Source organism: Gossypium hirsutum, chromosome D09 (genome assembly GCF_007990345.1).
Source record: "Gossypium hirsutum isolate 1008001.06 chromosome D09, Gossypium_hirsutum_v2.1, whole genome shotgun sequence".
NCBI lineage: Eukaryota > Viridiplantae > Streptophyta > Magnoliopsida > Malvales > Malvaceae > Gossypium > Gossypium hirsutum.
Window position 1 is genome coordinate 15973301 of NC_053445.1, and position 6169 is coordinate 15979469.

The window sequence follows — 6169 nt, forward strand, 5'->3', positions numbered from 1 at the left end:
ACAAAACGCAAATAATGAATGAGTTACACCATGTGGAGAAAACGCAACTAAATAAAAACATTATATGCAATAAAATGGGAGGGGTGCAACACGAGGACTTCCTAGAAGGTCACCCATCCTAGTACTACTCTCGCCCATGCACGCTTAACTGCGGAGTTTTGATGGGATCCGGTGCATTAGTGCTGGTATGATCGCACCCGTCAACTCTTGCGCAATCTATTATTATAAAGGCTGATCCTTATTACACTTGCGCCTCGAATTTTAATGCAAATTCGACCAAATATCGTTTCAAATTATTAATTTTACAAACGCAAATAATGAATAAGTTACACCACATGGATAAAACGCAACTAAAAAAATATTATATGAAATAAAATGGGAGGGGTGCAACGCAAGTACTTCTCAGGAGGTCACCCATCCTAGTACTACTCTCGCCCAAACACGCTTAACTACGGAGTTCTAATGGGATTCGGTGCATTAGTGTTGGTATGATCGCACCCGTCAACTCTTGCGCAATCTATTCATATAAAGGCTTCCTCTTATCGCTGTTGCGCCTTGAATTTGAATGCAAATTCGACCAAATTTCGTTTCATATTATTTATTTTGCATAACGCAAATAACGAATGAGTTACACCACGTGGAGAAAATGCAACTAAAAAAATATTATATGAAATAAAATGGGGGGAGCAACACGAGAACTTCCCAGGAGGACACCATTCCTAGTACTACTCTCGCCCAAGCACGCTTAACTGCGGAGTTCTGATGGGATCCGATGCATTAGTGCAAGTATGATCGCACCCGTCAACTCTTGTGCAAGCTATTCATATAAATGTTGCCCCTTATCACAATTGCGCCTCGAATTTGATTCCAAATTCGACCAAATATCATTTCAAATTATTTGTTTCGCAAAATTCAAATAACGAATGAGTTACACCACGTGAAAGGCTGCCTCTTATCGCACTTGCGCCTCGAATTTTAATACAAATTCGACCAAATATCGTTCCAAATTATTTATTTCACAAAACGCAAATAACGAATGAGCTACACCACGTGCAGAAAACGCAACTAAAAAAACATTATATGAAATAAAATGGGAGGGGTACAACACGAGGACTTTCCAGGAGGTCACCCATCCTAGTACTACTCTCGCCCAAGCACGCTTAACTGTGGAGTTCTGATGGGATCCGGTGCATTAGTGCTGGTATGATCGCACCCGCCAACTCTTGCGCAATCTATTCATATAAGGGCTGCCCCTTATCGGACTTGCACCTCGAATTTAAATGCAAATTCGACCAAATATCGTTCCAAATTATTTATTTCACAAAACGCAAATAACGAATGAGTTAAACCACGTGGAGAAAACGCAACTAAAAAAAATATTATATGAAACAAAATGGGAGGGGTGCAACACGAGGACTTCCCAGGAGGTCACCCATCCTAGTACTACTCTCGCCCAAGCACGCTTAACTGCGGAGTTCTGATGGGATCCGATACATCAGTGCTAGTATGATCACACCCGTCAACTCTTGCGCAATCTATTAATATAAAGGCTGCCTCTTATCGCACTTGCGCCTCGAATTTTAATTCAAATTCGACCAAATATCGTTCCAAATTATTTATTTCACAAAACGAAAATAACGAATGAGTTACACCACGTGGAGAAAACGCAACTAAAAGAACATTATATGAAATAAAATGGGAGGGGTGCAACACGAGGACTTCCTAGGAGGTCACCCATCCTAGGACTACTCTCGACCAAGCACACTTAACTGCGGAGTTCTGATGGGATCCGGTGCATTAGTGCTGGTATGATCGCACCCGTCAACTCTTGCGCAATCTATTCATATAAAGGCTGCCCCTTATCAGACTTGCGCCTCGAATTTAAATGCAAATTCGACCAAATATCGTTCCAAAATATTTATTTCACAAAACGCAAATAATGAATGAGTTACACCATGTGGAGAAAACGCAACTAAATAAAAACATTATATGCAATAAAATGGGAGGGGTGCAACACGAGGACTTCCTAGAAGGTCACCCATCCTAGTACTACTCTCGCCCATGCACGCTTAACTGCGGAGTTCTGATGGGATCCGGTGCATTAGTGCTGGTATGATCGCACCCGTCAACTCTTGCGCAATCTATTATTATAAAGGCTGATCCTTATTGCACTTGCGCCTCGAATTTTAATGCAAATTGGACCAAATATCGTTTCAAATTATTAATTTTACAAACGCAAATAATGAATAAGTTACACCACATGGATAAAACGCAACTAAAAAATATTATATGAAATAAAATGGGAGGGGTGCAACGCAAGTACTTCTCAGGAGGTCACCCATCCTAGTACTACTCTCGCCCAAACACGCTTAACTACGGAGTTCTAATGGGATTCGGTGCATTAGTGTTGGTATGATCGCACCCGTCAACTCTTGCGCAATCTATTCATATAAAGGCTGCCTCTTATCGCCGTTGCGCCTTGAATTTGAATGCAAATTCGACCAAATTTCGTTTCATATTATTTATTTCGCATAACGCAAATAACGAATGAGTTACACCACGTGGAGAAAATGCAACTAAAAAAATATTATATGAAATAAAATGGGGGGAGCAACACGAGAACTTCCCAGGAGGACACCATTCCTAGTACTACTCTCGCCCAAGCACGCTTAACTGCGGAGTTCTAATGGGATCCGATGCATTAGTGCAAGTATGATCGCACCCGTCAACTCTTGTGCAAGCTATTCATATAAATGTTGCCCCTTATCACAATTGCGCCTCGAATTTGATTCCAAATTCGACCAAATATCATTTCAAATTATTTGTTTCGCAAAATTCAAATAACGAATGAGTTACACCACGTGAAAGGCTGCCTCTTATCGCACTTGCGCCTCGAATTTTAATACAAATTCGACCAAATATCGTTCCAAATTATTTATTTCACAAAACGCAAATAACGAATGAGTTACACCACGTGGAGAAACGCAACTAAAAAAACATTATATGAAATAAAATGGGAGGGGTACAACACGAGGACTTTCCAGGAGGTCACCCATCCTAGTACTACTCTCGCCCAAGCACGCTTAACTGTGGAGTTCTGATGGGATCCGGTGCATTAGTGCTGGTATGATCGCACCCGCCAACTCTTGCGCAATCTATTCATATAAGGGCTGCCCCTTATCGGACTTGCACCTCGAATTTAAATGCAAATTCGACCAAATATCGTTCCAAATTATTTATTTCACAAAACGCAAATAACGAATGAGTTAACCACGTGGAGAAAACGCAACTAAAAAAAATATTATATGAAACAAAATGGGAGGGGTGCAACACGAGGACTTCCCAGGAGGTCACCCATCCTAGTACTACACTCGCCCAAGCACGCTTAATTGCGGAGTTCTGATAGGATCTGGTGCCTTAGTGTTGGTATCATCGCACCCGTCAACTCTTACCAAATCTATTCATATAAAGGCTGCCCCTTCTCACACTTGCGCCTCGAATTTAAATACAAATTCGACCAAATATCGTTCCAAATTATTTATTTCACTAAACGCAAATAACGAATGAGTCACACCACGTGGAGAAAACGCAACTAAAAAAACATTATATGAAATAAAATGGGAGGGGTGCAACACGAGGACTTCCTAGGAGGTCACCAATCCTTGTACTACTCTCGCCCAAGCACGCTTAACTGCGGAGTTTTGATGGGATCCGGTGCATTAGTGCTGGTATGATCGCACCCGTCAACTCTTGCGCAATCTATTCATATAAAGGCTTCCCCTTATCGGAGCTGCGCCTCGAATTTAAATGCAAATTCGACCAAATATCGTTCCAAATTATTTATTTCACAAAACGCAAATAACGAATGAGTTACACCACGTGGAGAAAACGCAACTAAAAAAAAATTATATGAAATAAAATGGAGGAGTGCAACACGAGACTTCCCAGGAGGTCACCAATCCTAGTACTACTCTCGCCCAAGCACGCTTAACTGCGGAGTTCTGATGGGATCCGGTGCATTAGTGCTGGTATGATCGCACCCGTCAACTCTTGCGCAATCTATTCATATAAAGGCTGCCCCTTATCGGACTTGTGCCTCGAATTTAAATGCAATTTCGACCAAATATCGTTCCAAATTATTTATTTCACAAAACCCAAATAACGAAAGAGTTACACCACGTGGAGAAAACACAACTAAAAAAACATATATAAACAAAATGGAGGTGCAATACGAGGATTCCAGGAAGTCACCATCCTAGTACTACTCTCGCCCAAGCACGCTTAACTACGGAGTTCTAATAGAATCTGGTGCATTAGTGTTGGTATGATCGCACCCGTCAACTCTTGCGCAATCTATTCATATAAAGGCTGCCCCTTCACGCACTTCCGCCTCGAATTTAAAAGCAAATTCGACCAAATATCATTCCAAATTATTTATTTCACAAAACGCAAATAACGAATGAGTTCCACCACGTGGAGAAAACGCAACTAAAAAAACATTATATGAAATAAAATGGGAGGGGTGCAACACGAGGACTTCCCAGGAGGTCACCCATCCTAATACTACTCTCGCCAAGCACGCTTAATGCGGAGTTCCGATGGGATCCGGTGCATTAGCGCTGGTACGATCGCACCCGTCAACTCTTGCGCAATCTATTCATATAAGGCTGCCCCTTTCGGACTTGCACCTCGAATTTAAATGCAATTCGACAAATATCGTTCCAAATATTTATTTCACAAACGCAAATAACGAATGAGTTAAACCACGTGGAGAAAACGCAACTAAAAAAATTTATATGAAACAAAATGGAGGGGTGCAACACGAGGACTTCCCAGGGAGGTCGCCCATCCTAGTACTACACTCGCCCAAGCACGCTTAACTGCGGAGTTCTGATAGGATCTGGTGCATTAGTGTTGGTATGATCGCACCCGTCAACTCTTGCCAATCTATTCATATAAAGGCTGCCCTCTCACACTTGCGCCTCGAATTTAAATACAAATTCGACCAAATATCGTTCCAAATTATTTATTTCACAAACGCAATAACGAATGAGTTACACCACGTGGAGAAAACGCAACTTAAAAAACATTATATGAAATAAAATGGGAGGGGTGCAACACGAGGACTTCCCAAGAGGTCACCAATCCTAGTACTACTCTCGCCCAGCCGCTTAACTGCGGAGTTTTGATGGGATCCGGTGCATTAGTGCTGGTATGATCGCACCCGTCAACTCTTGCGCAATCTATTCATATAAAGGCTTCCCCTATCGGAGCTGCGCCTCGAATTTAAATGCAATTCGACAAATGTCGTTCCAAATTATTAATTTCACAAAACGCAAATAACAAATGAGTTACACCACGTGGAGAAACACAACTAAAAAAATATTATATGAAATAAAATTGGAGGGGTGCAACACGAGGACTTCCCAGGAGGTCACCAATCCTAGTACTACTCTCGCCCAAGCACGCTTAACTGCGGAGTTCTGATGGGATCCGGTGCATTAGTGCTGGTATGATCGCACCCGTCAACTCTTGCGCAATTTATTCATATAAAGGCTGCCCCTTATCGGACTTGCGCCTCGAATTTAAATGCAATTTCGACCAAATATCGTTCCAAATTATTTATTTCACAAACCCAAATAACGAAAAGTTACACCACGTGGAGAAAAACACAACTAAAAAAACATTATATGAAACAAAATGGGGGGTGCAATACGAGGACTTCCCAGGAAGTCACCCATCCTAGTACTACTCTCGCCCTAGCACGCTTAACTGCGGAGTTCTTAATAGGAATCTGGTGCATTAGTGTTGGTATGATCGCACCCGTCAACTCTTGCCCAATTATTATATAAAGGCTGCCCCTTCACGCACTTCCGCCTCGAATTTAAAAGGTAATTCGACCAATACCGTTCCAATTATTTATTTCACAAAACGCAAAAACGAATGAGTTCACCACGTGGAGAAAACAACTAAAAAAACATAATGAAATAAAATGGAGGGGTGCAACACGAGGATTCCCAGAGGTCACCCATCCTAATACTAGTCTTGCCAAGCACGCTTAACTGGGAGTTCTGATGATCCGTGTATTGCGCTGGTACGATGCCCCGTTACTCGCATCTATCATATAAGCTGCCTTATACTTGCATAATTTAAATGAAAGCTGCCCGCA

General features: G+C 41.8%; 16 non-coding genes and 3 pseudogenes across 16 annotated transcripts; all 19 read right to left on the bottom strand.

The window, feature by feature from the left end:
• Nucleotides 1-80: 80 nt before the first annotated feature.
• On the bottom strand, nt 81-199 carry LOC121221705 (5S ribosomal RNA). The gene has a single exon (XR_005919092.1). It is a non-coding gene; the product is annotated as a 5S ribosomal RNA (ribosomal RNA).
• A 182-nt stretch (nt 200-381) lies between these two features.
• LOC121221905 (5S ribosomal RNA) lies at nt 382-500 on the bottom strand. The gene has a single exon (XR_005919144.1). It is a non-coding gene; the product is annotated as a 5S ribosomal RNA (ribosomal RNA).
• Nucleotides 501-681: 181 nt separating this feature from the next.
• On the bottom strand, nt 682-800 carry LOC121221580 (5S ribosomal RNA). The gene has a single exon (XR_005918968.1). It is a non-coding gene; the product is annotated as a 5S ribosomal RNA (ribosomal RNA).
• A 296-nt stretch (nt 801-1096) lies between these two features.
• Nucleotides 1097-1215, bottom strand: LOC121221661 (5S ribosomal RNA). The gene has a single exon (XR_005919048.1). It is a non-coding gene; the product is annotated as a 5S ribosomal RNA (ribosomal RNA).
• A 184-nt stretch (nt 1216-1399) lies between these two features.
• LOC121221628 (5S ribosomal RNA) lies at nt 1400-1518 on the bottom strand. Its single transcript, XR_005919015.1, has one exon. It is a non-coding gene; the product is annotated as a 5S ribosomal RNA (ribosomal RNA).
• Nucleotides 1519-1701: 183 nt separating this feature from the next.
• LOC121221783 (5S ribosomal RNA) lies at nt 1702-1820 on the bottom strand. Its single transcript, XR_005919132.1, has one exon. It is a non-coding gene; the product is annotated as a 5S ribosomal RNA (ribosomal RNA).
• Nucleotides 1821-2005: 185 nt separating this feature from the next.
• On the bottom strand, nt 2006-2124 carry LOC121221374 (5S ribosomal RNA). Its single transcript, XR_005918766.1, has one exon. It is a non-coding gene; the product is annotated as a 5S ribosomal RNA (ribosomal RNA).
• Nucleotides 2125-2305: 181 nt separating this feature from the next.
• Nucleotides 2306-2424, bottom strand: LOC121221916 (5S ribosomal RNA). The gene has a single exon (XR_005919145.1). It is a non-coding gene; the product is annotated as a 5S ribosomal RNA (ribosomal RNA).
• Nucleotides 2425-2605: 181 nt separating this feature from the next.
• On the bottom strand, nt 2606-2724 carry LOC121221600 (5S ribosomal RNA). The gene has a single exon (XR_005918987.1). It is a non-coding gene; the product is annotated as a 5S ribosomal RNA (ribosomal RNA).
• A 295-nt stretch (nt 2725-3019) lies between these two features.
• Nucleotides 3020-3138, bottom strand: LOC121221672 (5S ribosomal RNA). Its single transcript, XR_005919059.1, has one exon. It is a non-coding gene; the product is annotated as a 5S ribosomal RNA (ribosomal RNA).
• A 183-nt stretch (nt 3139-3321) lies between these two features.
• On the bottom strand, nt 3322-3440 carry LOC121221596 (5S ribosomal RNA). Its single transcript, XR_005918983.1, has one exon. It is a non-coding gene; the product is annotated as a 5S ribosomal RNA (ribosomal RNA).
• A 183-nt stretch (nt 3441-3623) lies between these two features.
• On the bottom strand, nt 3624-3742 carry LOC121221379 (5S ribosomal RNA). The gene has a single exon (XR_005918771.1). It is a non-coding gene; the product is annotated as a 5S ribosomal RNA (ribosomal RNA).
• Nucleotides 3743-3924: 182 nt separating this feature from the next.
• LOC121221617 (5S ribosomal RNA) lies at nt 3925-4042 on the bottom strand. Its single transcript, XR_005919004.1, has one exon. It is a non-coding gene; the product is annotated as a 5S ribosomal RNA (ribosomal RNA).
• A 178-nt stretch (nt 4043-4220) lies between these two features.
• On the bottom strand, nt 4221-4336 carry LOC121221815 (uncharacterized; annotated as a pseudogene).
• Nucleotides 4337-4519: 183 nt separating this feature from the next.
• On the bottom strand, nt 4520-4636 carry LOC121221777 (uncharacterized; annotated as a pseudogene).
• Nucleotides 4637-4811: 175 nt separating this feature from the next.
• Nucleotides 4812-4931, bottom strand: LOC121221590 (5S ribosomal RNA). Its single transcript, XR_005918978.1, has one exon. It is a non-coding gene; the product is annotated as a 5S ribosomal RNA (ribosomal RNA).
• Nucleotides 4932-5109: 178 nt separating this feature from the next.
• LOC121221757 (uncharacterized) lies at nt 5110-5226 on the bottom strand (annotated as a pseudogene).
• Nucleotides 5227-5405: 179 nt separating this feature from the next.
• LOC121221476 (5S ribosomal RNA) lies at nt 5406-5524 on the bottom strand. Its single transcript, XR_005918868.1, has one exon. It is a non-coding gene; the product is annotated as a 5S ribosomal RNA (ribosomal RNA).
• Nucleotides 5525-5704: 180 nt separating this feature from the next.
• LOC121221624 (5S ribosomal RNA) lies at nt 5705-5825 on the bottom strand. The gene has a single exon (XR_005919011.1). It is a non-coding gene; the product is annotated as a 5S ribosomal RNA (ribosomal RNA).
• Between the last annotated feature and the right edge of the window lie 344 nt (nt 5826-6169).